This window comes from Mustela lutreola, chromosome 1 (genome assembly GCF_030435805.1).
Source record: "Mustela lutreola isolate mMusLut2 chromosome 1, mMusLut2.pri, whole genome shotgun sequence".
Classification (NCBI taxonomy): Eukaryota; Metazoa; Chordata; class Mammalia; order Carnivora; family Mustelidae; genus Mustela; species Mustela lutreola.
The window spans coordinates 289009675-289033317 of record NC_081290.1 but is presented as its reverse complement, the minus strand read 5'-3'; the positions used below and the strand labels follow the sequence as shown (position 1 = coordinate 289033317).

General features: G+C 62.9%; 1 protein-coding gene across 2 annotated transcripts in view; it reads right to left on the bottom strand.

Moving 5' to 3' along the window:
* The window catches only part of MOB2 (MOB kinase activator 2), a 69428-nt gene that overhangs the window by 16903 nt on the left and 28882 nt on the right, over positions 1 to 23643 (bottom strand). Inside the window, exon 2 of one of the 2 annotated variants that reach the window (XM_059151575.1) lies at positions 4250 to 4453. The exons of the other annotated variant lie outside the window; for it this stretch is intronic. The gene's annotated coding sequence lies outside the window, so the exon portion shown is untranslated. The remainder of the gene's footprint in view (positions 1 to 4249; positions 4454 to 23643) is intronic. 2 annotated transcript variants of the gene reach the window in all.

Below are 23643 nucleotides of genomic sequence, written 5' to 3'. Positions count from 1 at the left end.
GGGCCACACCTGCCCTGGCGAGACGGAGTCCCCCGGGAGGGGAGGACCAGCCTGCAGGGCCGCAGCGGAGCAGCAGCAGGTCGTGCGGGCTCACCGTGTTCCACGGCCCGCCCTGCGATCAGAACCAGCCAGTTCTCCAGGGAGCCCTGGCCCCTTCTACTGCAGAAGATGAGAAGCTGACAGCCGGCTGCCGGGCGGTCCCCTCCCTGGTCCCCAGACAGCAGGGAGACGCGTGTGTGCTCACCTGCCGCCGCAGCACAGTGTGCACACGCTCATCCTGACGCCCCCGACAGACCCATTACCTGCGGGTCACTCCTGCCGCCGTCCCCTGGCCTGTCTAGGGCCTCCCCCTCCAACAGAGACACCTCTGAGGAGACACAGGGTCTGAATCACTTCGCCAAAACCAGTCACGGCAGAGGGAGCGCCACACGGTCAGGCAGGAAGGCCAACGGGCCCGGCACCCTGACGAGTGGCGCGGGAAAGCGCAGGCTTCACTGAGCAGCACGTGGGAAGGGCTCTGTGGCTGAGTCCAACGACACAGAAGACAAGACAGGATGAGCAGCCCCCAACCGTCGAAACAGCCCGGAAAGACGCGCACAAGTGAGGCCGTCTCAGCAGTCAAGTAACTTAAGATCGGAAGAGAGGGGCGAAGAGCTCGCAGGCGGAACCAGAAATGAGCCCCTGAAATGCAGGCGCAGTCGGAAGGGACACAAAGCCAACGTGGCAAGGAACACAAGAGAGAAAGAAGGAGTTTTTTGGATCAAAAAGGAATGAGGAGACATTCGGGTGCGTGATGGCAGGGCGGCGGGTCCCGGGAGGACCCCTCCATCACCAGCAGCTACAAACTGGGTGAATCACAAAGCAGTGGGCGTCAGATGCTGGACAGCACGCTGGTGGCTCGGGACGGTGCCTGAGAGCAGGCGACCCGAGGGTGAGCAGAGAGCCACCGTGTGCCGGAGGCTGGGATGCGGGAAGGCGGAGCCCATGCAGGCCCCGCGGCCTTGGACAGAGGCCAGGGTCAGAGCTGGGGCTGCTGGGACATGCAGGGCCGCGTACCGGACAGCTGGGCTACTGGCCCGCTGGCCCGGAGAAGGGCCTCCAAAAAGAAGGACGGAGCCAGTTAAGCCTCTGACCAACCACTCCGACGAGGGCACGCAGGGCCCCTCCACAGGGCCTGGCAAAGAGCAGCTACAGGCAACGGCAGGCCCTGCTGCCCCCAGAGCAGACACGGAGGGCATCCACAGAGGCGCCCGCCCGCTGCCCTGGAAGCCGCGTGAGGAGCAGGGCTGCGGCAGCCCGGAGGAAGGTCTCCCCAGAGCTGCCCTCGCTAGGCCTCACCCAGCCTCCAAGGGCCCTGCTGAGCCAGCCGCAGAGCAGCCGCAGGCCAGAGCGGCACGGCACTCTGCAAGGAAGGGTGAACAGCTGGAGCTCCGGCCACACTTGCCACCACCCATCTGACACGCGTGCGCACCCACGCACGCGCACAGGTACACAAAGCAGCAACGAACGTTACCATAACCGGGAGAAACGAGAGCCTGAGCAACAGACCCGACGCAAGAGCGACGCGGCACGCGGCAAGGCCTTTAGGCCACGCGACGATCCAGGGGCCCGCGGGCGGGGACCACCGAGTGTGGGCGGAAATGACACACACAAACTCTTGTACAAACATAATTTCCCCAAATGGACAAAAGAACAAATAGGAAGGCTGAATTTATCATTAAAAACCTTTCTACACCCCCTCGGGGGAATTAAAAAAAAAAAAAAAAAAAAAAAACCTTTCTACAAGGAAATGCCAGAAGCAGGCGGCTTTGTGAGTGAATTCTACCAAATACACAGAGGAGTAGTACTGGGGGTGCCTGGGCGGCTCCGTCCGCCCGCGGACTCTTGGTTTCGGCTCAGGTCCCGACCTCGGGGTCGTGGGATCGAGTCCCGTGTCGGGCTCTGCACTCAGTGGGGAGTCTGCTTGAGGGTCTCCCTCTGCCTCTCCCCCCCCACCACCTGGACAAAGACAGGGAGAGAACCATTCTTATGCACACGTTGTCAGGAGACAGACGAGGAAACAGCGCGCAGCCGGTCAGAGCGGCTGAGGAAGAACAGCACGAGGTGAGATCAGTTACAGACTGTCCCGCAGGAACACGGGTAAAACTCCCTCAGAAAATACTAGCAGGCGCCTGGGGGGCTCAGTGCCTGAGCCCGAGCACTCAGCCGCTGCCTTCGGCTCAGGTCATGGTCCCAGGGTCCTGGGATCGAGCCCCGCATTGGGCTCTCTGCTCAGCAGGAGCCTGCTTCCCCCCGCCCCACCTGCCTCTCTGCCTACTTGTGATCTGTCAAATAAATAAATGAAAACAGAAAAAAAAAACACTGGCAGAACCAATGCAGCGACGTATCAAGGAGCATCATAACCAGGAAAGCTCCGTGTCTGGAGTCTGAGCTCAGCTGGCACGTGAGGACCAGGGAATAGAACCCACCACATTTCCAGACTAAAGGAGGAAGAGCTGACTCGACAGGACATGGCAAAACGTGCGCTTACGCTCCCAGCAGGACGGACTAGAAGGGAACCTTCTCAACGGGAAAAGGGCAACCACCAACAGCAACAACGACGTCACAAGTTAAGGGGCGCCTGGTGGCTCTGTGGGTTACGCGTCTGACTCTTGATCTCAGCTCAGGTTCTTGATCTCGGGGTTGTGCGCACAAGCCCCAAGGGGCAAAGCCCGGCACACGTCACCACAGAAGCTACCAGACTAGCAGACAAACATGAGGAACTGCGGGTCAGCGGCGAAGCACAGGTGATCCACCCCCGACAAGACTGGCTGACATCAGACACACCCAGCCCCGAGCGCGGGTGAGAAGGCAGGGCAGCCGCATGCTGCCAAGCTGCGGCCAGGAGCAGGACCCGGCACAGCCGCCCAAGAGCACCGCTGGCAGCTGGCCCTAGAGCGGAACCTGCCATCCGCTCCGGACCGGCGGGCCTGAGCCCGAGCACTCAGCCAACGGCAACGAAGTGTGCTCACGAGGGCGCCCCAGGACGCTCACGGCGGCGCCACCACGGCAGCCAGATGCTGTGAACAAGCGCGGAGTCCACCGCCGGAGGAGCCGACGGATTCCGGGCTGTTCATCCCACAGACACGGCTCTGCCCCCAGACGCCGGACGTATCCAGTGAGACGCACCCCGCGCTCAACCTCAGACACCAGGTGAGGGAAGTGCCAGCAAGAAGACGGCTCCATTCATACGAAGCTCTACAAAAGGTGCAGCTGACCTTCACCGAAGTCAATCCCTCTCAGGAGGGGGGCGGCAGGGACACCGGGAGGACAGAATGTTCCGGGCTGGGGGTTGAAGCACAGGGTGCTCGCATCTCTCAAGACTCAGCTAACGGCACACTTGACATCTGTCTGGAAACTATCTGCCAATTTGAAAAGACGAAGTTTTTTAAGAAGGGAAGATCAGGCATTTTAGCGAAAGCCACAGGTGACCTGAAGACAACGACACGGCACAGGGAACGGGCACACACGAAGGCACAGCTGCCCACGGGGGACTCACCGTCCACCAGTGCACTTGGGACACGGACAACTCCCTGCACAAGACGGCTAGCTGCGGGGGAAGCTGTATTTTCATCAGACTCCGAACAACACTTTCCATGAGGAGCCACTGTTACAGACGGAATGCGTGTGGCCAACCGTTCCTACCTGCTGGGGCTGGTGTCTGGACTCGGAGCCTCTGGGAGGTGATGAGGGGCAGTGAGGCCATGGGGTGGGCCCCACAATGGGATGGGTGACCTTGAAGGAGAGAAACTGATCTCCGCCCCCAGACCCCCAACACCTAAAGCAGCCAGGACCCCATGAGACTAAGGGTGCTGTCTACGCAGCCCATCCATGATGTCCTGTGCTGGCTGGTGGCCTGAGCGAGGTCGGCCAAGTTTGCTCAAAGAGAAAAGGAGAGAAAAGGTGAGCCGAAGACCCCAGACCCACCCAAAGTGTCTTTCAAGTGGAAGTTCTCAGCTGGGAGCGATACTGTCCTAGGGAACACTGGGTACTATCTGGAGACACGGGCTGAGGCCAGGCAGCCCCCCGCCCTCCCCGACCATCGCCCGGCCGCACCTGCTGACCGTGTGGGGGTGAACAGGCCTGCTGTGGTGTACACAAGGAGCTCAGGCCCATGGAGGCTTCCCAAGCGCCCCCAGACTAGCAGCAGCATCTGGAAGCTGCCTGAAATGCCAGCTCTCAGGACCCCCAGCCCCACCAGCCTGCGCACTCTGCACTGAAGCCGGCACGTGGGTGAACAAGCTCTCCAGGCGGTTCTGCCACAGCCAACGGCGCTGAGGACGTCCACAGAGCCGACGACACCACAGCAGCACTCCCGAGTCCGGTGTACGAGGAAGGGGAACGGGAAGACGCTCTGGCCTAAGTTAACACGTCTCCCGTGAAGACAGTGGGACTGGGGGCTACACGAAGCTACCTGCAGAAAAATATCAACACTTAGAAATTACAATTTATCTTTTCTTCCTAATTTTTATTTAAATTCTCGTTTGCAGGCATACAGCGCAGTGCCGGGTTCCGGCGCGCAATTCGGGGATTCCGCACCGACAACAGCCAGTGCTCGGCGCAGCCGGTGCCCTCCTGGACGCCCACCGCAGCCAGCCCGGCCCCCGCCGCCTCCATCCGCCTCACGGAGAGTCTCCCACGCTCGGCCGCCTCCTGTCCCTCTCCCGTGCCCTAAGCTCCTGCCCCCGCTCACGGCCGTGCGCCTCCTGTCTCAGACCGATCGATCGATCGATCAATCAACAAGTAAAATCTTTATTTAAAAAGCCTCTCGGGCTCCACGCACGTCACCGCGAACGGCGAGCGGTCGTGCTTTCTGACGGCCGAGGGATGCCCCGCACATACGGACATACCCCATCTGTACCCACTCGTCCGCGGAGACGGACGTGGACCGTCTCCCTCGCCCGGCTGCTGTCGACAGCGCTGCTGGGAACGCTGGGGCGCGCGGGGCCCCTCACGGCTTCTCTCTGTATCCTTCGGGGGAGTCCCCAGCCCGCGACCGCTGGGGCGGCGGCAGCTCCATGTCCCCTCCCCGAGGCCCCTGCCCACCGCGTCCCCGTGGGGCTGCCCCAGCCCGCGTCCCGCCCGCAGGGACGAGGCTCCCCTTTGTCCGCGTCCTCGCCGACACCTGGCGTTTCCCGACTCGCTCCGGCCGTTCTGACAGGCGCCACGTGGCGTCTCGCCGCGGTTTCGATGCGTTTTCCGACGCTGAGTGAGGTTGAGCGTCTTTTCCGTCTCTGTGGGCCGTCAGGGGTCTTCTTGGGAAAGTGTTGGTGTCTCCTGCCCATTTCTTAACTGCATTGTCTGCTGTTTGAGGGCTGAGTTTGGGGAGTTCTTTACAGGTTGTGGACACGGACCCTTTACCGGGTGCGTCACTTGCAGACACGTCTCCTGCTCGGTAGACCCCTGTGGTCCTGGCCACTCTCCTCTGCTGCGCAGAAGCTCTGCATCCTGACGTCCCGGTAGTTCATTTTTGCTTCTGTTTCCCTGGCCTCCGGGGACTCGTCCAGCAAGAAGCGGCTCGCGACCAAGAGGTCACGGAGGGAGAGTGCTGGGGCGGTCCTGCTAGGATTGTGACGGTTTCCTGTCCACGTTTACGTCTTTCATCCGTTTTGTATTTAAAAGATCAACATTTCTAAACAGTCTTCTTTTTTATCATACCAAAAATGCACATAAATGTACCATCTTCACCAGATCAGATGCATTAAGCATGTTGTGAAGCCATCCTTACCAAGGGTCTCCAGAACTTTCCATCTTCCCAAACAGAAACTTTGTCCTCATGAAATACCACCCCCCAGCCCTTCCCCAGGCCCCATCATCTACTCTCTGTCCCCCTGAGACACCGACCCCCATGCCTCCCCTGGCCCCTGGCACCACCGTCCACTCTCTGTCCCTGCGAATCCGGAGACTCCAGGGACCCCATCTGGGTGGGATCCTGCAGTATTTGTCCCTCTGTGTCTGGCCTATTTCACTCCTCACCACGTCCCCCAAGTCCATCCGCTGTGGCAGGTGTCTGTGTGTCCCTCCGAGGGACAGGCTGGTGTTGTGGATGGACCACGTGTACCCACGTGTCCGTCGATGGACGTGGGGGCTGCTCCCGTGGGTCAGCGGCTGTGAACGCGGGCGTGCAAGCGTCCACACGCATCCCTGCTTTCGGTTCTCTGGGTGCATAACTAGAAGAGGAACGGCCCGATCACACGGTCATTCCATTCTCAATTTCTGCAGGAACCGCCACGACGTCTTCCACAGCAGCTGCCCGGCTTCCATTCCGCTGACCGTGCGGGGTGCAGGGTCCAGCCTGCACGCCCTCCCACACGCGGGGCTCCCGTTCCCTGTGCTTCTCTTGTGGGTACAGTTGGTGTGGGATGGGCATGGGGGTGGGTACGGCCGAGAACAAGCTCTACGGCGTGGAGATGCAGACGAAGGGGAGGTCCTGAAACCCCCGGAAGATCTCCTGGCTTCTCCACACTCACACCTTTTCTGCGTCTGTCCACTGAGAAGGCCAAGGAAACACGGCCAGCTCAGAAGTGGAGAGCACGCCTGACGTGCAGGCTGCGGCCTCCACACGTCGCGGCCCCTGCACTAGCCAGGCGGGCTCTGGAGTTTGGGTTCCAGGGGTGCACCCTGCTCTCTGTGTGTGGCCGGGAAGGTCAGCATCACCGACTCCGAGCTAGCTTGGAGACATTGCCTGGCCAAGGGCGGGGCGATTGATGACCTCGGGAAGGACAACAACCCCATGGCTTGAAACACAGCGGTGGGGAGTCCCGATGCACGCTACTTCCCACACAAACACTTCATGTTCACCCCTGGACGCCAAGGTGGCGCAGAAGCAAGTCCGCATCGGAATTCTGAAGGCCGGCCAATGAAAGGACAGAGGCAGCACGTGTCCTGCTCCTCCAGAGGCCTGGCTAGTTGGAAAGGGGCAGGTTTTCCTTCCGCGACTACTCCGTCGACCACCGGGGACAGGAGGCTGCCGTGTGGCCTTTGTAACGCCTAACAAAGGAGCGATTCTGGGCAGTGGTCAAGAGTCCCCAAGCAGGTCACAGACCGCCTGAGAGCACAAGCCTCCCGCTGGAGAGACGCCGCCCCCCGCGAGGAGTCTTGCTCCCCGGATTAGAACTCCGTCCAGCTAGTGTCCCGGGACAGCCGACGACGGACAGGACACACGGGGGAACGTGCTGCACTGTGTCGCCGGCATGGCGGGAACAGCACAGAAGCTGCCGGCTCTCCTCAGGGGGGCCACAGCGGGAGAAGAGAAGGGCAGGACGTGCGGACTGAGGGACTCGCTGAGTCAAGTCTGCAACTGAGGGAACAGTGCTGTGCCAACGCCACCCTCTGACAACGCAGCTGCCCACAGTGTCACCACTCAAGGGCTGGCCGAATGGGACGCCGGCTTCTCTGGGGCACTTTCTTGTGAGTTTATGATCATTTCAAAATACAAAGCTACAAAAGAGAATTATAAAGCCCGTCAGCGAACTACAACACGTGGACCTCCTTGCATCCAAGCAGTGAAAGGCGTCGGAAGGAGCTAGAGAAACACGGATGCTGCCCGGCTGTATGATGTCGTGGCAAGGCCTGCTTCGACCTGCGAGCCGCGCTCTGCTCAGGGAGAAGCGGCCCTATCCTGTCAGGGCACCCAGAGTCGGCTTCCGAGTAGCTCCGATGATGGGGGGGAGGACAGGCAGATTAGGGTCACACTGGGTGTGCACGCAGAGAGCGAGCCCAGGGCCCCTGGGTCCACTGAAACCTCGCCCTTAACCACACAGCCCGTGTCTGGACGCGAATTCTGCCGGCAGCGCCGACCCAGGCCCGCCTCGGACACGTGGGCTTGCGGCGTCCTGGGCAGCGCCCTTGCTCAGGGCACAGGGCCGCCCTGGAGCGGCTAACGCGGCAAAGGCATGACGACACGTATGGTGCCACACGCGGTGTCGCAGAGCCCGTGTGAGTGTGACCTGGGCGCAGCAGAGTCAGGCCCCCAGGACACCCCGGCTACCCAACCGAGGCAGGGCTCAGCCAGGTCCGGAGCGCCACGCTCTCGTCCCCAGTGACGGCAAGCGTGTCCTCCTCCGGACAGCAAGGGCTCTGGCTCTGCACGCGGGCCTTCCGAGGGGACCTGGGACACACAGGCGCGCCCCAGGGTGAGGGTGCCCCCGGGCTCCTCCAGGCACCACGGGCTTTTACAACACACGAAAGGAGGGCTTGGCGGGGCACACGTGTACCTTCAGAGCGAAGTCTACGAACGAGGACGTGTCGGGACTTCTCCAGAACTACCGGGTGGCGGGGAGTGCTCTGCTGCTGAGACCGTGTCCCGTCTCCTCACACCCAGGCCCGCCTCTGCTTGGCCTGGGGAAGGACTTCCACTCCTCCAGAGGAGGCACGAGGGAGACAGGCGTCCTCGGGAGCTGTCCCTCTCACCTGGTGTGTCGCGGGTCTTCTCCTCACGAGTGCTCTGCCGCTGGCCCTGCACTGTGGCAGGCTGGAGCCCCACCGTCCCGCCAGGCCTGGTACTGTGTCAGCGGCTGGCCGGGGGCGTGTGGATGGAAGCTCCGTGGGGCCGCGGGAGCAGGCAGCGTGCACCCCACCCCTACACACGTCACACCGAAGGAGCGAGCAGAAGCAGGGCTTGCCCTACGTTAGGGCTGCCCTTCTCTGCCAACAAACGGGCCACCGCGATCACACACCACAGAAAGCGAGCCGGGGGAAATCAGAGCAATTTCAAACCTCGCTTGGCTTTGCGAAGTGTCAGAGAAGCGTGTACAGAAGAAGTTCAAAACAGAACTTCCAGTCGGAGCTTTCACCCTGGTCAAGGTGCAGTAACAGGGACCGAATTTTACCTCCTGCTGAAAACAAGACATTGAATAACACCTGGGACAGCTTTCAGGACCCGAGACGCCAGACAGCAAAGCACAGCGAGCCTGGGCAGGAGCACACAAGGTCAGTCCGCACCACGGGGAGAAGCCCAGCGGGGCCCTGAACCGACCAGTCTCCGCCAGGAAGCCGGGGAGGCCAGAGGCGGAGGCGCAGGGCACCCTAAGAAGAGAGCTGCACGGGTGTGCTGTGGGCCTCAGGGGGTCCTTGGCCAAGCACTGGCCGGGATGCGCGTGGGGGACGAACCACCTGGAAGGGGTAGAGGCACAGGCCTCGAGGCGCATGTGGTGCGGGAAGAACCCCTCTGCCACTAGCCAGAGTGGAAAACCGAGAACCAAGGCGCCCCGTGTGATGCTCGAGAAGGTCTGCACTGTAGCGAGAAGAACCAGCTCCACGCGGAGCCACGCCGCAGCCCCGGGGACCAACCACACAGACGAGAACCCAAGAGGAGCAGCCACTTCCACAGCCAGTGCACGGAACACGCCCGAGAGCAGCTACAAGCGTCCAAAACCACGCAGCACCAGTGAAGGCAGAGCTGACACGCCGCCGCGTCCAGCCGGAACCGCGCCTTCACGGGAGGAGAGTGCGAGCCAGAGTGAAGCGACCAACCGAAAAGGACCCCAGCGCGGCCGGACAACAGGAGCAGGTCAGCGCAGCGGTGCCCCCACCCGCTCCAGACCCCGCAGGGGACACTGAGCACGTCAGGGAGACACAGGGAAGACTTGCTTTCAGACCCACATTGACCTTCCAGACGCACAATCTACAGCGCTTTGTGACGAAAAGCGCTTGGGGTGGGGCGACAGCCCAGCGAAGGCAGCAGGAGCACGGATGAAGGGACCCGAAGACACGGCACACGGGGCTTCCCCAGATGGAACCAGGGGGAGCTGAAGCGAGAGGCAGCCCCCACCCCGTGAGCCCGCACCGCCCGGCCGGCTGATGCTCGTGGGACACCCTCCGACAGCGTGTCCGACAAGGGACTTGCATCCGGAAGGTGTGATGCCCCCATGACTGAACGAGACCGAATCCCATAGAAAACAGGCAAACGGCCCGAGCAGACCCTCCTCACCGCAGAGCAGTCCGCACAAAAAAGGCGCTGGTGGCTGCTAGGCCCCGAGGAAAGGCGACATGAGACCTCACGAACCAACGGCCTCGCTCCCTTACGAGGGCGACGGCAGAGCCCGCGTGCCCGGGCTGACAAGGGGCGGACTCCAGGGCTCTCGCTTGCAGCCGGCACCGGTACTGGCGGGCGCACTGCCGCACGGCACGACCGACACATGTAAACACACACGTGTCGTCCAGCCCAGGCGCTGCGCTGAGGAGAAAGCGTGTCTGCGCACCCCTGCACACACACACGTTCCGCAGCTTCGTCCGCATCAGCCAACGTGGGGAAGCCGCCCTCACGGCCCCCGGCCGGGGGACAGATGGGCCTGCAGAGGCCTGCCCGGGGCGCAGAGTCCCACCGGAGGACACGCGGGAACGACCTCCGACATACACAGCAGGGTGCGACCGCAGACCCGCGCTGAGGGGATTTCGCTACATGAGTGGCCGGAAAACGTCACTGATCCATACGGAGAGGAGCTGGCCGGGGTCACCTGGAAGCGGGTGACGGGGACGTTCACTTCCTGGACTGTGGAGAGGGCTCCATGCAGTGGGGCACACACGTGTACACGTACAGGACCGGCCCCGTCCCGTGCGCAGCCTGTGGGCATCACACACGACAGACGCCGGCGACGCCCATCACACGTCCTCACTCAACCCGTCCCAACGGCCACCTTAAACCCAGCCTTGCGCCTCTAGTGCGGCCGCTCCTGGGTCCTCCAGAGACGCACGCTCCGCGCTCCCCGCCCCCCCCGCCCCCCCCGCCCCCCCCGCCCCACATCCGTCCCCAGCAGGTCCTCGATGCCATCCACAGCGCGTCGGCGGGGATGCTCCCCTCGCTCACCGCAGGACCGCAGCGGCCGACGGTCTCCCACCGTCCGCCCTGTGCCCTCCAGTCTGTCTTCTCTGTCCCACGCTGCTGCCCCGGCGCTCACTCGCCCACACAAGGGCTGGGTGACAGCACAAAACCCACAGACCTGTGTGAAAGGGGCCACATCCCCTAAAACACCCTCTGACCCAGGAGAGAGCGGATGGTGGCAGGGCACCCGTGGGCCACGGCGCCTGCCCGGGCCAGGGTCCTCAGGGGACATCAAAGTCAGCGGACTCCAGCCAAAGACAGCAGCGGGCCCAGCGCCAGGCGGTGTCAGGGCCTGTGACGCCTGCTCCAGCTCAGGCTCTGGGACCTGGACGCAGCCCCAGCCCCAGCCCTGCCAGCACAGCTGCTCCTGCCTCCACCGAGTGCTCGCCCAGGAGCCCGGCTCCTCTTCTGGCTCCTGCAGGTGGCCTCTGCCCCCAGTGTCTCACCAGGACCAGGGGCGATGGGGCCCAGGTGCCCCAAGTGCACTGCCACGCCGAGCCTGCGGCACGCAGATGTCCCCTGGCATGGCAGCCGGACCCCAGCCGGTGCCTGTGCACACGCACGGCTCCCTCTGTGATGGGGCACACGGGGTGGCCACCACAGAACAGGGACTGTCTGCAGATGCGGTGGACACCAGGGGGCGGGCGGGTGCTGGGGGGGCGTGTGCCCAGAGCACCAGTCTGTGCCGGGCCGGGCCGGGCTGGGCTGGCCCGCAGGGCGTGGCGGCTCTCCTGGCTCCTGGGACATGCCGGCTCGGGGAGCTGGGACGCGTGCTGCCTCCTGGGCGCTCTGCCGAGCCTGTGGGGTGCGGCTGGCGCGGCGGGGGCACAAACCCAGCGCGTGTGGAGAGAGGCGGGCCAAGGAGCCCGTGGTTAAATAAGGAAGTGAGGACAAAAATAGGTCTTTCTGACGCGGTCATCCCGGAGGAGACCCGCACCCCACCCGGGCTCTGCTGCCTGCCACCGGGAACCCCAATCCACCCCCTGCACACAGACACACGCATGTGCATTCTGCTTGCCACCTGGCTGAGGCCCTGCTGGCCACCATGAAAGCCTGTCCTTTGCTGGACTGCCACAGCCGGGAGCCTTGGGTGACCACCACAGGCAGGAGGGCCTGACATCCAGCCCCGGGGGGGTCTGGGAGCAAGCGGCGGCCTCCCAGGGGCCCGTCCGCACACCCCTCAGACTGCACAGCGACTTGGACGGGAAGGCATGGGTGCTACTTGCCAGTGTGGGGCCAATGGCTTCAGCCCCCAGCCCCAACATGACCTGTAAGGTCCTGGGGACATCTGGCCTTGAGGTGTGAACACTCCTGACGTGCTCTCCACGAGCCAACACCTACCACAGGCAGTGGACACGTGGCCAGGCTGAGGGCGCCCGAAGGCCGAGCAGCGTGTGACTGGGAGGCCCCAGGCGTGCTGGGGTCCCCGGCTCCCACACACTTGCTACGCAGTGTCAGGCCAGAGTACTGCTCCCCGGGAAGCGGGACCACCTCCTCAAGGAGCCTGTCCGAGGAGCGTGCACGGCTTCCAGGTGGTAGGTGTCAGGGGGGCACGGCCCACGTGCACAGGCTCCCTGCATCCGGGCCCGACACTCACTCAGCAAAGCAGCACCCGCGCCCGGTGGGGCTCTGAACACACGCGCGTCGACGCCAGCATGCCCGGGGTGGGGGGGTCCGGGTGTGTGAGGGCTGACGGAGGAGGGCTCCGGAGGGCCAGGGAAAGAAGCATCTGTGCAGGAACAGCCCGTGCAGATGCCGGAAAGGAGCGTGCGGAGGAGAGGCCCGACCCCCAGGAGCGCCGTGTGGAGAGCACGGAAGAGCCGGGCAGTGAGACTGAGGCCTGGACTGTGCCTGAGGCACATGGGAACCCCTGGAGGGTGGAAGAGCCGTGGGCAGAGGACTGACTTGTGTGGGCTGGGCGGGCAGGCGGCCGGGTCACGGCGACAGGACGAGAGGCAGGGGACAGGGGCTGTTCTGGACGGAGCGGAGGCACGTGCAGGGCTCAGCTAACAGCGCTGCCCCCTGCTGCTACGGAGCTGCCCAGAGGCCCTGGGTGACCACCGATGCTTGCACTGTCACCTCGGGTGACATCTGTCACTGTGCGGAGAACTGAACCTTTAGCTTGGTCCAGCGGCCCTGACAAGAGCCCCGTCTCACCCTGAAGACGGGGAGGCAGCAGCCCCCACCCCAGGCCCTCCGGGCACTGACCGGCTGAGCGATGTCCCCAGAGCTCGACAGCGTGCTTGGCCAGCAGCGCCTCGACATGCCCAGCACTGCGCGGTTCCAAAGGCGGCCGAGCCCCTCCACGGGTGGCCTGACCCCCTAGTGCAGAGCCCGTGCCCCACGTACCTCCTTAGGCCCAGACAGCTCAGGCCACCCCGGCCGGGGGTCTCGAGCCACCAGAGCTGCCTCCCTGCTGTCCCACTGCTCTCTGCTCCCAAGTGAGTGCCGCACCCGGGTGAGCAGAGGCGGCGCCCGAGAGCCTGGCTGGCGAGGACCTGGCCAGCGTGTTGCAGCCATTCCTCACACACCTCGTGCCTGGAGGGAGCGCTCTCAGGAAGAAATCCAGAACGGGCTGCTGCCGACCTGGGCTCCACAAGAAGGAAGCGCCTGCTGAGCAGACCTTTGGGACAGGCGGCTCTCCCTCCTGGTCCTCGGAGAGCCTGTAGGGAAGGTGGCACCTTCCAGGCAGAGAGCAGAGCTGAGAACTTAAGAAAACAAACGTCCTGCCCTGGACCTCGGTTCTAAGGACCACAGAGGCCTTCAAAGCAGCCAGAGGCAGACACCACGGCACAGAGAGGTGCCCGCGAGCAGGTCAGCAGTGCGGGCTCCTCCCCAGCATCCCCCAGAGCACAGACCAGGCCGGCAGGAGGGAGCAGGATTCTGAGAAGAGCCGGCCCCGGAGAGCGGCTCCTCGGACATCCTCTCCCGCGGCCGCAGACCTGGGGCCCTGCTGCCTTCTCAGTAAATAAGGCAGACGCGCTCTTCAGTTTGGGCGCCGGCATCGCGGAGAGAACCTTCCCGGCACGAACAGTCAAGCTGGAACGCCCAAACCTCCCCAGGGGCCCGAAGGCCGGCGACAGGACGATGGTTGTTTTATCCCCAGATCAGCGGGCCCAGTGCTGGCTCGCAGACGGAGCCCCGGCAAAGCAGCGGAACGCCCCCATGCCGGAACTCTCCAGACGGCGGCCCACGTGCGTGATCTCAGCAGGCCCTCCTCGCCCAGCCAGGTGACCAGAGCAGACACTCTCATAGCCCTTTCGCGTCCAGAAAACTGACGACGACGAAGAGCCACACAAACCCCTTAAAGACACACAGGGCAGACGCCAGGTGCACCAAAGCAAAAGTGTTTCCGCAGAGCCCCAGGCGAGCGGACCAAGAAAGCTGTCCAGCCGCCAGTCCACCCCCACGCCCACTGCTTCTCCCTGCCTGAGCCAAGCATCTGGACCGTCTGGCCCGCACACGGCCTCCTCCAGGGACCACACGTTGCAAAGCCGAGTGTGTGTATACGTTTGCGTATGCGTGCACAGGTGTGTGCACTTGTGACTGTTCCTGCGCATGGGCTGTGTGTGTGTGCGTGCGAGAGTGCATGAGTGGTGCGTGTAGTGTGTACGAACGTGAGTGTATGCAGCCGAGTGTGCATACGAGTGCGTGTGAGTCGTGTGAGTGTGCGTGCATGTAGCTGTGTGCACATGTAGATGGGTACACGTGTGTGTGCGCGTGTGCCTGCATCGGACCACTCGGCAACCGTACTTTCTTCCTAAGGCTCATCCCCTCACCTCCAGAGCCCGTGCCCCCTGCACTGCCGGGCCACGCCAGCCCCGACCACACTGTGAGAGCAGGAGCTCGCGGCCACCTCGGGGCTATGGCCCACCTGCCGTCCCTCGACTCTTTCTCCTGACCTGTCGGGTTCTCACTCGCCAGCCCCGAGAGACGCCTCCCCGCACCAGCACACTCAGCCCCCACTGCTCTTCCTCTCCACTAGCACACGCAGCCTGGCACCTGGCTTACTGGTCACGTGCCCCGCGGCCACACCGGGACCCACGTCGGGAAAGCAGGGTGTCCCGATTTGTGAGTGGCCATGTCCTAGCACCCGGAGCGCGGCGAGGACCTTCCTCACTTCTCCTGTGAACTGTTTGAGTGGCTGTGACTCATCTTGCATCTTCCCAGGAAGCTCTTTACACAACCTGCAGATAGAGTCCGATGGCGGACACAGCTCTGGCACCAGACGTGCTCCTGACGGCCTTCTGGCTGAGTGAAGGTCACTACATGCTAACCTCACCCTCTGTCGCCGCGCCTGGCACAAGCAACACAATTTCCTAAACACCGGAGGAGCTCTGATGTCTGGGCAAAGCTCAGGGGCCCGGCAACCAGGCTTCTGGTTGGCTCAAGAGTTTCCACTGGTGACGGATCCACGTCCAAAAAGGGGTGCAAAGAGCAGTTTCAGGGAATGGAAAAGCACATGCAGGGAAACGGCTGGTGTCAGACCTCCTCTCCTCGCCTCCCGGCTCCGCCACGTGCACAGCTGCCAGCTCGAGAAGGACAGAGACAGACGGGTGCTCGTGCCCACCCTGGATCACTGCCTGCCTGACCCTGGCCCCCCAGGAGCTCACATGACATACATACGCCAGCCCAGAAAGTTCTGGAAAGCAGCAGGAGCAGGACCTCAGTGTCCCACGTACAAAGGCCAGCTGCCGACAGGGCAGTCCTTGGAAGACAGTGACCAATGAGCAGGACGTCACCAAAAGAGAGGCTGAGCGCTGCCGGCGGAGCGGACGGGACAGGCACTTCCGGACCAACACAGTCCTCCCAGCTCAGGCGTGCACCACCTGTGCGCCCCAGAAGGTCTCCCGCCTCTGCGGGACAGACGAAGACCGGTCCGGGACGGCTCACGGCATGGCTGTGGGAGACAACCCGAGCGCCCAGCGGCAGGCAGCTAAGCAAACGGTCTTGTCTGCGGAAGGGGCGCCAGCTCAGCCAGGACAAGGAACCGCGTACAGAACACACAACCGGGACGGACCCCAGAGCACCCGTGCCGTGACAGGGCAGAGCCCACATGAGTCTGTGCTCCTGTGGGCACGAATCCCAGCAAGCACAAAACAACCGTGCTGGGGAGAAGGGCAGTGGTGGCCAGGGGTGTGGGACCCGGGGACACTGAGTGTTCTGGACCGTCACTCTGACAGCTGCACACGTCTGCTAGAACCCACCAAAGCGCACACTGTAGACCGGCGAATCCTGATGAGTGTAAGCACGTAGCCATCACGCTCATCGCAGATATGCAGAAAACATCCCGTGCCACCAAGGAAGCAGGAGCTCCCGCCTGGGACACCAACCGCGGGTCCCACAGACAGAGAGGAGACGGCAGGGAGCCACGCCCCAAAGAGGGGGCAGCGCTGTGGGGTCCCGAGAGCCGGCGCACGATCTAGAGTCAGGAGGGGCGGACGGGAAGGGCTGTGAGGGCCTCTGCACGCTGCCCCTTTCCGACCCTGGACGTCGTGGCGGCATGTGGTCTGCTCATCTGAAAGCCACCTGCAGGCCACTCGCAACCACGCTCGCCCCACGAGCTCTGTTGTGACCAACCGTTCACACAGAGCGTCTGGGACACCCTGTCTGCACACAGGGCGGCAGCTCCGGTCTTCTCAGCCCTGTTCTGTGCGACCCCACACAGGCACCAGAGCTTCTGCCCATGGAGGGGAAGGTCTCACTCGCCCAGCTGCCAGTGAGACCTGCAGAGAAGCCGCCAGCCAGCCGGACCCCCGCGAGACCCCTCCCCGGGGCCGCACCCAAGGGCCCAGCAGCCCCCGTGGGCACACACAGCCAGGCAGGGCCCACCCGCTGCATCAGGCTCCTCCCCTGGAATGTACGCGAACCTTCCGTGGCAGGGAGGCTGCTGCCCCCACTCGTGGAAGCAGCTGGGGAGGGTCCCAAAGAACACTCCTTCTGTTCTTTTGGACAGCAGATGTCGTGGCGGTCACCACCCGCGTGGGGTCACAGAGCTAGCGTCGCCGCACAAGGAAAAGCAGGCTGTCACCCAGCAGCAACCACTCGGGGAGCCTCGTCAGCAGTGGGAGCCGCAGGACTGACATAGCAGAGGAAGGGCTCTGGGTCGGGAGGTGGTAACTGGGTGTGGGGCAGGTTTTCTGTGGCCAGAGCTACTGGAGCAGGGGCTGACACAGTGTCCTGCAGCCAGAGGTCCCCACCCCACACTGTCCAGGACACACAGGACGGAGTCGCCATCCTGCCCACAGCGGGCCAGGTCCACTGAGCCAGGTGGCCCTGCACACAAGTGGCCAGGGCTTGTGATGTGGTCAGCATGCACCAGGCCACCAGGTCCTAACTCTTCGTAGGCTGCCCTGAGACCTCCCTGTGCACACAAGAGGCGAAGGACAGAAAAGAACAAGCCACTGGAGTCCTGGGACTCGGCGTCCCCACCCCATTCCCACTGCCTCTGCCACAGGGGGCTGGCGCTGGCTGGGAGGGATGCCTGCATGCAAGCCCACGGCCGAGCAGCGGCCCCCGCCCCAGCGCACCGCACTCACCCTTCAGCTGTCTGCACATCCCGTGGCAGAGATCTGACATGGGGTCTGCTCCGGAGCTGTTGCTTTGAACGCGCCCCGCCACCCGCCAAGAGGGGATGGGCACATCAGGAAAGGGAAGCTTATTTCCCTGCTGGCCCAGAGCTCAGCTGTCCCGAGCAGAGAGCAGGCCCTGGACGGTCTGGCCACCGCAGCCTTGCTTCCCTCCAGCCCCAGCAGCAGAGGGAGGAACCCGAGACGGGGGAAAGCCCCAAACCCACCACGGCTGCACGCCAAAGGGGGCAAGGCCCAACACACGATACCCACCCCCTTTGCACTCTGGCCACGGAAAACAGGAGCAGTGACAGCCTGGCCCCCTTCTGAGGATCACCCTGGTACTGGCGTCGAGTGGGGGCCAAAGCCGCTACGACAAGGCAGGAACGAAGACACGGGGGTGGATGAGAGCCAGGGCCAGGCCTGCGCCTGTGGCCAAGCGGGGCTCAGCCTGCATTCCTCACACACTTGCCCAACACCCCTGTAAACCAGGCTGGGGTGGCCAGGGAAGGACCTCTGGGTGGTAGATGAGGAAGACACGCAGGGGTCAGACTAGAGGTCAAGCATCCTCCTGGAGCCCAGCACCAGGGCAGCCACGGATCACCAGGTCACCGGGAAGCAGGTCTGAGGTCAGGCCGCAAGAGCCGGCCGGATGGGCAGAGGAGGTAGGCTGTGGCCCACACGGGGCTGGACGCCAGGATATTAGCGCACATCCAGAAAGCAGAGAGACGCTCCACCACACCCCCAAAACCGCTCTGTTCCAAGTTCAAGTCAAGCCAAACTGCAAACAATGAAAGTGGCTGTTGAAGCCTGCCTAGTCATCCCACCTGGCCCCTGGCCACCGCTGGCCACAGAAGGGCAGGGGCGTCCAGACCGCACGGCAGCCGCCTCCGGCAAGTCTTCCCTCCTGACCCCGACACTGGCACCTGCCAAGACAAGCACCCGCTGGCCGGGGCGTAAGCAAGGTGGCCTGCTCGCCGCAGGCTGCTGGGACCGCTGACTCGACAGCACCCTCTGTCTAGGGCACTAGCCCTCCCCTGCCCGCCTCGGGGCCCAGGTGAGGGCCGGATGGGCTGTTTACAAAGGAGGGCGGGCGCACCAGCACGGACCCCCCGGGACAGGGTGTGGGATCGGGAAGGCCGGCTGCTCCAGGCAGGTGGCCGCCTCTCTACACCCCGTAGCCTCCCCAAGCCCAGGCTGCCTAAGAACAGGGCGCCTGGTCCCGCCACACCGCCCCGCCCTCCCTGCTGGTACAGAAGCCTGGGCTGCGAGATTTAGCCCAGGCTCAGTCCAGGAAGGAGGCTCAGAGGCCGCGTGGGAGGGAGCAGAGCCCGGTGAGATGCCGCCTGTGCTCCCCTCTCCCAGGGCCCTTACTCCCTCATGCCCCGCCCCCCGCCTCACTCCGGCACTGCACTAGCCTCCCCCCCCCCCCCCGCCGCTCCCGCGGGGACCGCAGCACAAATGCTGCCAAGCGGGCCCCCAACCCCAAACACGGAAACAGAAGCAAGAAACAGCCTTTCATTAGAAAAATACCAGAGAGAAACGGGGGCACCGGTATATCACGGAAGGACGGAGAGAAGCTTCCGGAGATGGATGCACCCTGAGACAGGCACCGGCAAGGAGCCCAAGGGGGTGGGGACAAGCTCTAACCCACGGCACCCCAGGCCCATGGTTGCCCCAGTTAGTGAGCCGAGGGTCAGCCTGCCCCTCACAGCCCTGCACAGCGCAGCCCTGCACAGCGCAGCCCGAGAGCACCGCACGCCACCGGTCTAGGGAGGATGCAGGGCACTGGGAGGCACCGACAGCTTCATGCGGCAAAGCCAGCAGCACCTGGAAGCCAGCGGCGCCTGGCTTACCCTTTTAATAGGAGCATGAGGCCAGAAAGCCCCAGAACTCCACCCCTGCGAGGGCACTGCCAGCAGGCACCTTGCGGCCGAGTACCGGCCACGTCCCGTCGCGGACGTGGGGCCTGACCCTGACTGCTGCAGAAAGGAAGACTGAGGCTGTGCTGGGCAAAGGGCCCGGGTCCCCTCCCCTGCTCCCGCTCCCCCACAGCACGGTCCCCTCTGACCGCAAGCTCTGCTCTCTTCTCGGAGACGAGGAGGACAGTGTCAGGTGCGGGAGGGAAGCCAGAGCCGGACGCGCCAAGGCACAGGCTTCCGAGTCCGCAGGGGGAGGCTCAGAGAAGCCGTCGGGGAGACACTCGGCACAGCGAGCCGGCTTGGGGACAGAGAGTCCACACAGCAGCCTGGCCTCCTGCCCTGGTGCCGCCTCAGCCGTGCAGCCCCCCCAGCCCCCCGCTGGCCCTGCCCCAGTCCTCAGAGGGCTTGCCTGTTTGTCTCCCTTCTTCACATGAAGCCCCCCAGGACCCCAACTGCGGTGAAGGCTCATGGACTCTCAAGGGTCTTCGAGGCCCCACGGGAAGTGTGTCCCTGCCCAGTGCCCACCAGGCCAGCCTGGCTCTGGGACACACACAGACGGCCGCCTCATAAACCTTGTCTTGCTCCGTACTCAGCAAGAAAGCGCCTCGGGAAAGACTCCTCGCTCCTAGCCTGAAGGTCACCTGAGACCCTCAGCCCTCCAAAACTCACACAGCACCCCGTGTACCTCGCTGCGTCCACGTGAGCCCGGTGAGAGCGGGAAATGGGCCCGTCATCTTCCGCACCCACGCGGTGGACAGCACTTGGTTCATCACCAGGAGCGGTGCTAACACGTGCTCCTGCATGACCCGACTCCCGACATGCAAATCAGAACCGGAAATCATCAAGAAAAGCACGACCACCCTCCCCCCACCAGGGCAAGGAAAAAGCCATCCATAAGCGGAAAAGAAACCCCGATGAATGGTCAATAATCATAAGAAGAAAAGATCAAGTTCTCTAACTCGGAAGCAAACCCACAGAAGACAAGAGGACGTTTCTGATCAAGGACAAGGAGAGCCAGTGCCGGGGAGGCTCACCCCCCCACCATAGGCCGCCTGACAAAATGTTCCGGAACGCACGACGTGAAGACCCTGGGACCAGAAAGTCTACTTCTAGGAATTTATCACCGATACTCAAAACCTCAGAACAGCTTACAAATAAAGAAACACAAAGAAGCACCGCTCGAAACTAAGATGCTGGAAACTGCCTCCGCCCGCGGGGGCCCGGCGGGTAACACACGGTGACAACGGCGGCGGCCGTGGCGCGTCTGTGTGGGGCGCGCACTGGCGCGGGTGGGCCCCGGCACAGGGCAACTGGGCGGGGCCAGAGGTGCCACCCAGAACAGCTCCTTCGGGGCAAGGTGTGATGTGGATTTCACTTCTTTATAAATTAATGAATTATTAGAATTTTCCATATAATCAGAAAAAGAAAAAAGCTACTATAATTTTGGAAAAAGTCATACATGAAAACAGCAACAAAAGAGTGATTTTTCCCCATGTCTCCAAATATTCAGTTATCTTGCTTTTATTATGAAAAAAATGTCCCTATGTACATCCTAATAAAGAATTTTAATGAGACGCAGCTGAACATCTGGCAGGTTCCCATAAAGTGAAACCCGCACTGAGTGCCCCAGGACAATGCCCTTCCTAACTATCCCCAAGGGGCAGAAGTGACGGCCACAGGAGGACCTTGACAGCACTCAAAGGAGCTCTGGCCACAGTGGGAAGGCGACTCCTGGGGCCACCAGCTGCAGAACGCCGAGAGGCTGCCACACCTTAGCCTGCTCAGCACTTGAGAGGAACCCCTAACCCTAACCCATCCCACGCACTCACTGCTACATGCACGCAGGGGACCCTGAGGCCCAAGGAGACCCGACCGGCAGCACCCAGGACAGGCTCTGTGGGTGTGACACAACAGGGGTGGCTGTGGAGGGCACAAGGAGGTGGTAGCCAAAGGGACAGAAATGCTGGCATCAACCCACGCCTTTGTCAGCTCTCATCCGACTGCCCTGGGAACCTGAGAAGTGGGCAGGTATGGATGCTGCGGCCCCACAGCGCCACCACCACACCATGGGACTCGTACACACATAGCTGGGCCTCCGGGGGGCTGACCCAACCCGCTGACCCGAGTGCAGAGCACACGGCAGCCCCCAGCGTCCGGGGGGCTTCTGTTATAAGCACCTTGCAGGGAACTCTGGGGTTGTGGGTGAGCCTCCGTCTGCTGTTCCTGCCTGTTCCTAAAACACGCCTTCGGAAACTACGCGGCACACACAGCGCTGGAGAGAGACAGGAGGGAAGGAGCGACAGGCGCCCCGACACCTCTCTCCCAGATCCAGGTCTGATGCCACTTTCTGGAAACCTGAAGCCAGGCATTATTAACGAGGGAAGCTAGGGATAGAAGAATGGGGCCCACCAAGACGCAGAACTGAATCAAGGCCCCAAAGGGGCCCGAACTGCCCTATGTTCCCCATGGTTTCCTGCTGCCCACCCCGGCGGTGAGGTCACGGCCCTGTCCTTCAGCCGTGGGCAGGTGTCCCGCCCCGGGGTGCCCGACTCGGACCACGCCTGCTCCCCAGCTGTCCACAGGGCTGCCTCTCCTCTCCCTCGGCACCAGGTCTTCTCAGAAGCTTCCTAAAGGAGGGGGCACCCGGAAGTAGTCCTTTGCTTCCGAACCTGCGTGAGAAGGTCTGAGAAATCTCGGATCCAAACCCCGCAGGTGACTGATGGCTTGTCTGATGCGAAGCCTGCGCTGGAAATCCTTTCTGGTGGAATCTTGAAGACTATCTTCTCATTTCTGGGTTGGAATCTGTGTCTGGATTCCTGGTGTTTTGTTCTGTCTCATTCTCTCTGCCAAGTTCTTGGGATCCTTTCTTTATCCCGGTGTTCTGAAATGTTGTGGGAATGGGGGACACTCCCTGAGTGAGGCACCAGGCCAGCCTATTCGATGTGGACTCACAGCCTGGAAACAGGCTGCGCTGCTTGGGTGACACCCTCCTTCTGCTTCCGCTCCTTCTGGAAGGCCCCTGTGGCCGCATGCCCCCTGCGCAGGCGTGGACGCAGACATCCTCACCTCTGCACTCCGGGGTCCAGCCCTGGCTCTCTGCTCTACTTGCTGGGAAATGCGCCCAATCTTACCTCTTATCCCACGGCCTCTTGGTTGGCTCCTGCACTTCTAATTTCCAAACATTCTTTTTAGTTCTTTGGATGTCCCTTTCCTGTGCCGTTTCCTCGCTCTGGGGCATGCAAGCTCTGGCCCGAGACAGGGGTGCGCTGCCTCGTGTGCGCTCAGAGCGCGGCGCCTTCCCCTTCCCTCCCTCCTGGTCACGCCTTACCCCGCGTGTCTGCGCACCCCCAGCTGTCCGCTCCCACTCCACAGGAGGCACAGAAGAGCACAAAGATGGTCCCAAGGGCTTCACCGGGGCCACCTGACTCCCTGCTGGGAGCACGAAGGGACGCCCCCACGTCAGGGTCGGCAGCTGTTCTCTCTGTGGCCGCTCAGACTCCCCCTTCTTCCGCCTGGAGGGCAGCGTCCTGGAGACAGACCAGGAGTGAGGAGGGGGATCTTGACACCACGGCAGTAGGATGTCCTCAAGGCTTTCTGTGCCTAGTGGTGCCCAGGACAGGGCCTGTGACTCGTGCCCTGAGCAGGGGTGCAGGTGTCCAGCTACTTCTGAAACACCTCTCCAGACCTCCAGCTACCTCTTGGGAGGTGCCGAGACTCCACCCATCAGGAACCATTCGGAGCTTCCTCAGGACGGCTGGCTCCCCGGAGGCCAGCTTTCCGCTCTACTGAGTCTGCACCCAATCTGCCCACCGTTGTCCCGGCTTCCAAACCCAGATGGTTCCAGAACCACCTACTGCACCACCACCCCCCCATCTTTGTTTCTGAGGGCTTCTGCCTTTCCGGTTTCCTTGGCTCTCACTTCAGTGGGGCTGGGGAGGGAACAGGGTCTCCAGGCAGAAGTCCAGCGCATCATATGTGCACATCAGGGCCAAGTGCAACCCCGGATGCAGGCAGGTGGCTCCTGGTTCCTTCCCTTGAGAATCCACTAGGTCCTCCCCCCCCCCCCGAAGACAACGCCCACTTCTCTCTGCATATGAGAGGGCAGCGGTGGGGCTGAGCTGGGCCTGGAGGCAGCCTGGCGGCTACCGGCCCCATGACCATCCCTGAGTCCGTGCGGGCTGGGGTCTCTAGCACACAAAGGAGCCCGGGGGCACTGTCAGTCCCACTCATCGGTTAGCAGGACGTCCCACCTGGCTCAGGGAGATTCACAGAGGCAGCCCCTGCCCTACTA